The following is an 11747-nucleotide window of genomic DNA, read 5'->3' on the forward strand; positions in this document are numbered from 1 at the left end:
AGGGGTAGTCCTATCCTGAATGTGTACTGTAGTTCCTAGACCATATTTTGGTATCATCATAGATTTATATGATCTCTGTTCCTAGGAATAATATGGAACACTGTATGGACCAGTGTTTTAGGTATAAGAGAGAACTTCCACATCACTTGGGGTAAACAGGAAGTCCCAGACACACACACACCCTCCTGTAACCCAGACTTCAAAATTTATCTTGAATCTAACTGCGTTGAATCCACCAGAACTCATCTAATAATGGTGTTTAACCCCATTTGTGCTAGTCACCAAAAGAACTCCAAGATCCCCACAACACCCCTCAACTGCTGCATATTAACCCCCATAAGGCTGTGACCTCATTTCTCTGTTAGTTCACTTCTCACACCCCTCTCCTACTCCTAAAACACAATGCACCCACAGTAATTCCTCTATATCCCCAACCTCTTCTCTGAATGTGCCCATCATTGTTTTCCCCTGACAGAAATATCTTTTTCCTGGGGACTCTGTCCCCTGAAGCCCACACAAGAGGAGCAAATGACTTTTCTCTCCCATCATCATTGTACTGCAGATCCTGAAGGTCAAGCCTTCCTTGGTCTTCCTAGTTTGTCATTGCTGCCATTACACCATTCCTCTCCCACATCTCTGAAAACCTCTAGTTTTTGACAGCCTGTCACCAACTGGCCTTCATTTTTGTTGTCATTTACCAAACTTCATCCCCACCCTGCAAATTCTCAAAGGTTTTAGCTCCTGGAGCACAGTCACTCCCAATGGTAGTAGTCCTGTCTTAATTCCCAGTGAGCTCAAGAATGATCATTCTGATACAATAACCCCTTTAGTTCCTTGAACATTTCTCCTTTGTGACATTGTATATGGCCCCACCTCATACACTCACTCACATGGCTATATGCTAGGCCTTGCACAGCAATTTTAGCAACCCCTCTGTAATCTCAATTTCAAACATCCTTTTCTATGACTATCACCTACTCTTTTTCCAGCTCACTCCCTTTGGTATAGAGACCCCACTATCCTTTAACCTCACCAGAATCTCCAGTCCATTGGTCCTACTATATTTTCACCATCTCTTACTCCCTTATTGTCTTTTCTCCCATCTTCCCTAGATCAAATGTCATGCCCAGTCCTTATAGTCCCTCATTTACATAGCTAAACCTAGCTGGAGGAAAATACACAGCCACATGACTAATTGCAGTTTAAATTCATGACCACAAAAGTCAATCAGGCCCTTACTGCTACCAAGCAATCACTCTATAAATATCCTGTCCCTTACTTCCAACACCACCTCAGCATCCCAACTCTTTATATGCTTATTATTTCACTAGAAAATTTAAACCATAATTCCACAGACTCCTATCACCATATTGCTTCACTCACCAACACCTGCATCTGTATATATGGCCCTCCTGTTGATAACATATATGGTTGTTTTGGGCTGAATTATATCCCCCCAAATCCATATGTTGAAATTCTAAACTCTGGTATCTCAGAATGTGACTTTACCTTTTTAAAGAAGTAATTAAGGTGAAATGAGCCCATATTGGTAGACCTTAATCCAGTATGACTGGTATCTCTCTAAGAGATTAGGGCACAGATAACGCAGACTGAAAACACAGGGACAAGTCCTGATAGCCAAGGAGAGAGGTCGCACCAGAAACCAAACTGCAGATATCTTGATCTCAGACCTCTAGCCTCTGTAATTGTGAGAAAATTAATTATTTTTGTTTAGGGGCACCTGGGTGGCATGGTTGATTGAGCGGTTGACTCTTGGTTTTGGCTCATTTCATGATCTCAGTGTCCTTGGATCAAGCCCCACATCAGGCTTCATGCCCAGCACAGAGTCTGCTTGAGATTCTTTCTTGCTCTCATCCTGCCTCTCCTCCCTGCTCTCTCTCCCTCTCTCTAAAATAAATAAATGCAATCTTTAAAAAGTTAATATATGTTGTTTAAACGACTCAGTCTGTGGTCCTTTGTTTTGCCAGCCCTAGCAAACTAATATAATATTTCCAGATACTCCTCTAAAGCCAGACCCTCTCTTTTCCCACTAGATTTCTTTCTCTCATACCAATTCAACAATACCATTATCATCTTACTCCCTTTTATCTCCAACATCACCAATGTTGTGCTCTATATTAGGTCATTTCTATCAGGATACAATCACGCTATTATATCTTATTTTATCTTATTATATTTGTTTATTATATAAATATATTTATATTATATATAAATTATATAAATATAATATAAAGTATATATATTATATTTATCTTATTATATCTTATCTTCACATATACACTTTTTATATATGCATTATTTTACATATACGTTCTCTTGACTCTACTCCCCCACCTGCTATCACCCCATTTCTTTTCTCCCTTTTGATGCAAATCTTTTTTCAGATATACATGATATATATTTCCAAATGCAATATTTGAAGGCATCATTTGAACTAATGTTCCTGGTCTAAGACTGAATTCCTCATTCTACCTACATCAACCTGGTATCAAGAGCAAGCCCCAGATGACCATCCTTTCCTAGACCACTACCCTCTCTGCCTACTCTCCACCTCACTCACTCTGTCCCAGCTATTGCGTCTCTACTGTTCCTCCAACAAGCCACTTTCACTGTTGCCTAGGGCCTTTTTAATATCTGTTCCATCTGTCAGGAATGTTCTTCCCCTAGATATCCACTTGGACTACTCCATCATTCCTTTGTAATTTTATCTACTTACTGTTACAATTCTCATTTGAACACATTCCAATAAGGGGTCCACCACCCCCACTCTACTGAAATTTATGTTGTAGAGGTTGTGAATAATGTCTACATTGTTCAACCCAATGTTCAGTTCTTAGTCCTTGTCTTACTTGCCTTATCAGCAGCATTTAGCACAGCGGATGAGACCTTCCTCCTTGGTTCAAGGTCTTCACTTGGTTTCCAGGACCCCACACTCTCCTATTCTCTAATCTCACTGGCTGTTCCTTCTCAGTCTCCTTTACTGGCTTTCTCTCTCCTCCAAGACCTCTTAAAATGGGAGTGCCTGCAGGCCAAGTCCCAAATTCTCTTCTTTTTTTTTCCTTATTTATTAATTCATTTATTTTTATTGAGCTATTGAGCATTTTCAAATGTATTAGTTTTAGGTGTACAATATAATGATTTGATATATGTATATACTATGGAGTGATTACCACAATAAGTTTAGTTAACATGCATCACAACACATAGTTACACATTTTTTTCCTTGTGTTGAGAACTTTCACGATTTATTCTCTTAGCAACTTTCAAATACATATACAATATTATTAACTGTAGCCACCGTGGTGTACACTACATCCCCAGAACTTAATTATCTTATTTTTAATTTAAATTCAATTAATTAACATATAATGTATTATTTGCTTCAGAGGTGCAGGTCTGTGATTCATCAGTCTTATATAATACCCAGTGCTCATTACAACACATACTTTCCCCAATGTCCTTCACCCAGTTATCCCATCCTCCCATCCCATTCCCCTACAGCAACCCTCAGTTCGTTTCCTAAGATTAAGAGTCTCTTATGGTTTGTCTCCCTCTCTGGTTTTGTCTTGTTTCATTTTTTTCCTCTCTTCCCCAATGATTCTTTACCTTGTTTCTTAAATTCCACATATCAGTGAGATTATATGATAATTGTCTTTCTCTGATTGCCTTATTTCACTTAGCATAATACCCTCTAGCTCCATCCACATTGTTGCAAGTGGCAAGATTTCCTTTTTTTGACGGTTCTCTATTCCTTCTATTCTTTCCATCCTACTCTTCTATTCTATTCTATTCTATTCTATTCTTTCCATCCTACTCACACTCCCATGGTAGTCTCTTCCAGTCCAGTTCTTCCAGAATCATTTCTATGCTGACAACTCCCAAATTCATGTCTGAAGACCAGGTCTATATCCCAAACTACAGTCTAATATATTCAACTACCTACTTAGCACCACCACTCAGATGTCTAATAGAAATCTCAAACTCAAAATGACCCTGACAGGGGTACCTGGGTGGCTTGGTCAGTTAGGCATCCCACTCTTGATCTCAGCTCAGGTCTTGATCTCAGGGTGGTGACTTCAAGCCCAGCGTGGAGCCTATATTAAAAAAAAATGTTCAGACTGAACTCCTAATCTTTTTCTCCTATAGCCTTCTCTATCAGAATTGATTGAAAACCCATCACACCATCTGCTCAGGCCAAAAATCTTGACATCATTTCAGTTCCTCTCTTTCTCTCCCACTACACATCCAATTTATGAGGAAGTCATTTTGGTTGTACTTCAGAATGAATCTAAAACTCAGCCATTTCTCATTATCTCCATTGCTACATATAAGGTCTAATCCACCATCATATATCATCTGAATAACAGCAACAGCCTTCTAAAAGCTCTTTTTGCTTTCATACTTGATCCCCCATGGTGCATCTTAGCACAAAAATGAAGGTGATAATTTTAAAATATAGATCACATCGTGGTTCTTCTGTGCTAAAAATTCTGCAAAGATACCCAATTCCACTCAGAGGGAGAGCCGAAGTCCTTACGAAAGCCATACAGTTTTTGGTTCTTTACTGTATCTCTGACCTTTCCATCTGCTCACTTCATCACTTACTCTGTTACATCTGTGGTCACCTTCCACTTCCCCAGGGGTAGTCCTTTGCAATGTACCTCTGGAATGAGTGCTCTTTTCTAAGATATCCATTTTGGGTAAATTTTCCCACCTCCTTCAAAGCTTAAATCTCACCATTTCAATGAGGTCTACCTTAACTATTCTATTTAATACTGCAACCTGTCCATCCTAGTTCTATCTGCCTTACCCTGCTCTGCTTTCATCACTAATGATGAAATATTATTATGTTACTATGTTTATTGTTTTATTTTAGTCTTCCCCCATTGAAATGTAAAGTCCATGAAGACAAAGATCTCTATTTTGTTCACTGATCCCAAGTAACTAGAATTGTGCACAAGATGATTTCTTAAATTATTTTTCTAGTGTTCTTTTCCCCCTTTCCTGCCATGCTCCAAAAGACTGCTCACACCCTGAGATGATTAAAATATTTACTCATTTTCTTCTAGTTCTTTTTGTTCTTATTATTTACATTTAAATATTTGATCCTTCTGGGGTACCTGGCTGACTCGGTTGGATGAGCATGTAATTCTCGATCTTGGGGTCATTAGTTTGAGCTCCAAGTTAAGTGTAGAGGTACTTGAATAAAATTTTTTAATTTAAAAAATATTTGATCATTCTGGAATTTATACTACAAGTTGTTATATAAAAATCAGCTTGGGGGTCCTGCATGGCTTAGTTGGTTAAGCATCCAGCTCTTGATTTCAGCTCAGGTCATGATCTCAGGGTTATGAGATTGAGCCCTGTGACAGGCTCCATACTTAGCAAGGAGTCTGCTTGAGATTCTCTCTCTCCCTCTGTCCCGCCCCCCACACTCTCCCTCCTACCTTCTCTAAAATAAATAAATAAATCTTTTTTAAAAAATCAGCTAATTTTTTTCCTCAGCTGGTTATCCCATTATCTTATAGCATTTATTTAATAATTTGCTCTGTTTTCTAATGATTTTTGCATCACAACAAATTGTATCACACCAGATATAGCCTTCTACAAAGTGCTGTTTTCACCTGACATTATGATTGTTTAGATTTACTCTTGTTTATACCATAAGACATATACAACAATTTTAAGTGATATATAATATTCCATTTTATGAATATCTTATAGTTTATATATTGCCATTCTTGTGGACACTTAAGTTGTTTCCTTTTTTTCTATTACAAACAATGCTGCAATTGATATTATTGCTAGAGCTTCCTGTTGTTCTATAGACATGTCTTGAAGTGAAATTGCTAAATGACAGAGTATGTGCATATTCAACCTGACTAGATTGTCAAATAGCTTGCTTTAGTAATTGAACAAATTTACATGCATATCTGGGATGTAGAATAATTTCCATTTTCCCCTCATTTTTGCAAATAGCATTTACAGATTTCTTTTTATTAGTCTAATGGGTGAAAATGAGCATCTTCCTGGTGTTTGAATGCATTTCCCAGATTATTTCTTGATGCTAGCATGTTTTTTTTTTTTAAAAAACCCTTCCAGAATCATAGTATTTTATTTTATTTTATTTTAAAGAGATTTCACCCATTTGAGAGAGAGAGTGCGCATGCATGAGCCAGGGGGTGGGGCAGATGGAGAAGCAGACTTCATGCTGAGCAGGGAACCAGATGCAGAACTCCATTCGAAGACCTGAGCTGAAGGCAGATGCTCAACACACTGAGCCACCCAGGCGCCCCAGGTTAGCATGTTTTTATACAATTTGAGGGCATACATATTTCCTCAAATGAATTGCCTTCTGATATACTTTACCCATTTTTCTTTTGTCTGTCTTTGAGTATTGCTACATATTCTATAGCTTAATTGTTAGTCTACAATATATCTTGCAAAAATTTTTTCTGCATTCATATTTTGTTGGTTTGCAACAAGTGTATGTAACTGGAATAAGCCTTCTTGAGGAAAAAATGACTTTTGGTACACATGCAACTCAACTGGTGGGAACCATGTACAAGAAAGTATACTATTAAGACAGATTTCCAAAATATTTTATGTATGTATAATATGAATACAGAAAAAATGGACACATCTTAATTATACATCTTCATGAATGTTCACAAAATGAAGACACCCATATAACCAGCCCCCAGATCAAGACACAGAACATGACTAGCCCCCGAGAAGCCTCTCTTGTGCTCCCTTTCAGTGACTATGCCCAAGGATGTTAACCACTCTCCTGACACTTTTATCCCTTTTGTACTTTTAGTAAATGAAATCATTCTGCATATACTTCTGTGTGTCTGGCTTCTTTTGCTCAGCATTTGTTTTGTGAGATTTATCTATGTTGTCATGTGTATTTGTAGTTAGTTTGTTCTCCTTTATGTATCACATTTCAATATAACACTATTAATTCTAATGTTGATGGACATTTAGGTTTTTTCTAGTTTGGGGTTATTACAAATAGTGCTGTTACAAGCATACTTACCCATGTCTTTTAATGAACATACATATGCATTTTTCTTTGGCATATATCTCAAAGTAAAGATTCTGGTCAAAGGACATGCATATGTTCAGCTTTAGTAGATACAGCCAACTAATTTTCCAAAAAGTGTGTACAAATTATTGCTTGTCTTTTGACTTTAACTTTGTTTTTTATTATACAATCTTTATGAAACCCATTGTATAAATCTTTTTCTTTAAAAGTTGTGCCTTGTTCAGGAAATTCTTCTCTGCTATTAGGACCTTATGATTTTTGTCTATATTTTTAATGTACTTTAAATTTTGTATTGTGTACTTTAGGTCTTTTATAGATCTAGACTTTGTTTTGTATAAAGCATGTATCTAAACTTTTTCCATAAGGGAGATCAATTGTCAATCATATTTATTAAATTATCCATCCTTTCTTCACCTCTTTGCAATGTCACATCTTTCATATACCAATTTTCCGTATCTCATTTTTCCAATTTTGCAATCAATTTGTCAATTTCTACCAAAAAATAAGCACTTTAATTGTTTGTTTGGAATATTATTATATTTATGGATTAATTTGAGAAGAATTGCTAATTTATTGACATGAGGTCTTCTCATGCATGAATGCAGTATTGTTGAGAAAGACAATCCACCATGGGCCCTGAGCATCCCTACATGTTCTTGCTGAATATACAAAAAATGAAAGTCCCTGAGAACTCTTTATCTGAGTTGTTTGAGGTGAACAACCCTGAGGGATGAAGAAACATCTCCCCACAAACAAAGAGTGAGCTTGGCTCTGCTTCCTACAAAAGTGAGCTCATTGTTCCTCTCCAGTAATGCAGTCCATTATATGTACAGTAATCCATCATGGGTCCTTTACAAGTACCTCGTGGAACTTGGAGGATATTGGGAGCAGACACAAATTAATATGAAGCTCTGATTGCTCCTTTTGCTGTAAATAATAAAAATCTTCATCTCTCACGTAAGATTCTCATGTCTTTTACCAAAATTCATGAAACTATGGCAGGTTAATGTGTTAGCTTGTAGACAGGGCAAAATCCCAGACCCTGTGCAGTCCTTAACAAACATTTGTCCACTTTCAGGTATTTTTAAAGTTTTCCTTTAGTGTAATTTTATAATTTCATGCATAATGACTTGTCCATCTTTGTTAGCTATCTCCTTAGCTGCCTTATGGATTTGGGGACTACTGTGAATGAGCCTTTTTTTTTCAATTGAATTTTTAAATGGGCTTTGAATTCTACAAACTTGTTACATGTCACTAGTGTACCTACTCCAATGGAATAATGTATTATTTCCCTCAGTAAACTGTTGACTTTTCTTAAGAGCAAAGACCATGCCTTATTCGTGTCTATATTCTTCCACTGAAACATTTAATTCAATTAACATTTATTTAACATCTACCATGTATCAGTTGCTAAATAAATAATGAGAGGTATCTAATCATAAATTAAATGGGATGCCTGCTCTCAAGGAATTTACAAAATGTGAAGACAGACAAATCCTCAAAATAACATCATTAAGAAAGTAATATTATATGAGATGCCTGAGTGGCTCAGTCATTAAGCCTTTGTATCCTGCACACAGAGAAGTGGTTGCTGACATTTGTTATTGCCAGTAAAAAAGTCACCAAGCAGGATGCGGGGATGGCTCAGTTGGTAAGCATCTACCTTCGGCTCAGGTCATGATCCTAGGGTCCTGGGATTGAGTCCCGCATCAGGCTCCTTGCTCGGCGGGGAGCCTACTTCTCCTTCTGCCTACCTCTCCCGCTGCCTGTTCACTCTCTTTGTCTCTTTCTGACAAATAAATAAAAAGTCTTCAAAAAATTTTAAAAAAGAAAGTAATATTATGTATTACAGCAGAGATCTAAACAAAGTACTATAGAAGTAGGCGCAATTCATTGTGACTTGGAGGATTCTGGAAGTCCTCATACAATAAGTAATGTTTGAGTTGGGTCTCAAAAGGTAATTAAGATCTAGACTAGTGCAGATGGACAACAGGGAAGGAAGATGACTTCTCCTCCCATGCCCAGCATTCAAGGCCTTACACAATTCAGCCCCAAGTTACCCTTCTAAACTCAGCTATTAAGTTCTTCAAAAATTAAAAATTAGCCTCTCATTTATTAACCATCTTCCAGATTCACAATGTTTGAGTTCCCACCACATTGCTTTGCACTATAGCACAATGATTTAAAGCAAAAGATCTAGAACCAGGCAAATTGGATTCTGGCCCAGGTTCTACAACTTACTGGCTATGAGATTTGGGTCAAATGAAAACTAGTTATGGTGCTTATCTCATAAGGATTGTGTGATAAAGAGATAATTCTTTTAAAGTTTTGATATAGGGGCGCCTGGGTGGCTCAGTGGTTAAGCCGCTGCCTTCGGCTCGGGTTGTGATCCCAGGGTCCTGGGATCAAGCCCTGCATCGAGCTCTCTGCTCAGCAGGGAGCCTGCTTCCTCCTCTCTCTCTCTCTGCCTGCCTGCCTCTCTGCCTACTTACGATTTCTGTCTGTCAAATAAATAAATAAAATCTTTAAAAAAAATAAAGTTTTGATATAGAACCTGGCACAGAGTATGCACTCAATAAATATTAGCTATTGTGAATGTTACCTCTATTTTATCCATCTCTCTGGAATTAATCAAGTCAATTAAAGCACATTTATTATAGGGGTACCTGGGTGATTCAGTCAGTTAAGTGGTTGCCTTTGGCTCAGATCATGATCCCAGGGTCCTGGGATTGAGCCCCACATCAAGTTCCTTGTTCGTCAGGAGCTTCTCCCTTCCACTACCCCTGTTTGTGCTTGCTCTCCCCCCAACCCCGTGTCAAATAAATATATAAAATCTTGTTTAAAAAACCCACATTTATTGTATATCCACTATGTGTAATAGGTTATATTAGGTACCATGAAGAACACAAAAATGAATAAGACCCTATACATACCCCCCCAGTGACCTGTCAAGTAGAAGATATAAAATAGGTTCAGAAAAAAATCATGAGGCAAGCCAAATGAAAAGTCTTGGATACTCACTCTAGCTTTCCATAGCATGAAGAAGTTGGACCACATGATCACCAAGACTATTTCCAAGCCTAACATTATGATTCTGTCACTTCTATGATTGCAAGTGATACATCATGGTAACTAACTACTGGGGAAAAGTGAAAAAGAGGTTAAACAAAATTCTACCTGGGAGAGCTGAGGGTACGTACTTGCATAGAGGAAATGACGTTGAATTGTGTCATGATATATGGGTATCATTTGGTGAGGGAAGAAATGGGGGCAGTGGAATTCCAGGTAGAGGGGATATAAGAACAAAAGAAAGTATAGGGCACACTCAGGGAATACCCAGCAGTTTTGTGTAGTTAGAACATCAGGATTTATAATGTTTAAGTAGAGGAAAATTAAGGTGGAAACTTGTGTCAGATTATGGAGAACCTGGAATGTCATGTTAAGTGGTATGGTTTTTATTTTATAAGTTGTTCACATTGGAAGGTTATAAGGAGTCCTGTTAAAAGTAGTTGTGGCAGTTGTTTAGGTAAAATAATGAAGGGTTAATTAATAATGAACTGTGGGTTTAAGAGTAGGAAAAAAAGGTAGGAATCTTTTGACATTTTCTATTACTACTTTGTGTATCTTGTTGAATAATTTTTAATCAAACATTTCTTGAGGGCAGGGACCATTCATTCATTCCACGAAGAGGTATTGAGCACCTAATATGTGCCAGACACTCTTCTGAGGACTGAAAATACAGTGGTGAATGAGAGGGTCAAGATCCCCATGTGTCTGACTTATTTCACATAACATAATACCTTCTAGGTCCATCCATCTTGATGCAAATGGCAAAATTTTCATTTTCAAATGGCTGAGTAATTTCCATTGTATATATATGCCACATCTTTAACCATTCACCCATAAACAGAAACTTAGATTGTTTCCATAGCTATTATAATAGTTGCTGTAAACATATATTAGGACTCTTGGTGTTGAAAGTATTGAAAAATGATGATAATGCTGGAAGTGGGAAGATGAGGAACAGGTTGGTAGAGGAAATAACAAGTTTCAGCTTTGAATATTAACTTTGGGATGCCAATAAGATATCTTTGGAAATGTCAAGTAGGCAGTTGTAAATAGACATCTTGAGCTTTTTTGTGCTCCATCCCACAGTTCTTCTCAATTAACATAGTAATTTGTTTAAGGTGTACTGTTTATTTTTTGAAAACTTAATAAAATATTGGCATCTTTACAAATAATGGTATGTTATATTAATTGATATATAATAAATTAACAATGTCAATATAAGGGATCAACACATATAAGCTGTTTAAATAACACAAGGTATATATTCTCTTTTATTTATTTATTTATTTTTTAAAAGATTTTATTTATTTATTTGACAGACAGAGATCACAAGTAGACAGAGAGGCAGGCAGAGAGAGAGAGGAGGAAGCAGGCTCCCTGCTGAGCAGAGAGCCCGATGCGGGACTCGATCCCAGGACCTTGAGATCATGACCCGAGCCGAAGGCAGCGGCTTAACCCACTGAGCCACCCAGGCGCCCTATATTCTCTTTTAAAACAAAACAGAAGAGCATTACCTGTAAGAAACTCATTATAATCCCATTCCTGATAATTCTCTTGTTAGCGATTTTTTAAAAATTCAGTAACTAATAAAAGTCCAACAAAAGATATG

Source organism: Mustela erminea, chromosome X (genome assembly GCF_009829155.1).
Source record: "Mustela erminea isolate mMusErm1 chromosome X, mMusErm1.Pri, whole genome shotgun sequence".
In the NCBI taxonomy this organism is placed as follows: Eukaryota; Metazoa; Chordata; class Mammalia; order Carnivora; family Mustelidae; genus Mustela; species Mustela erminea.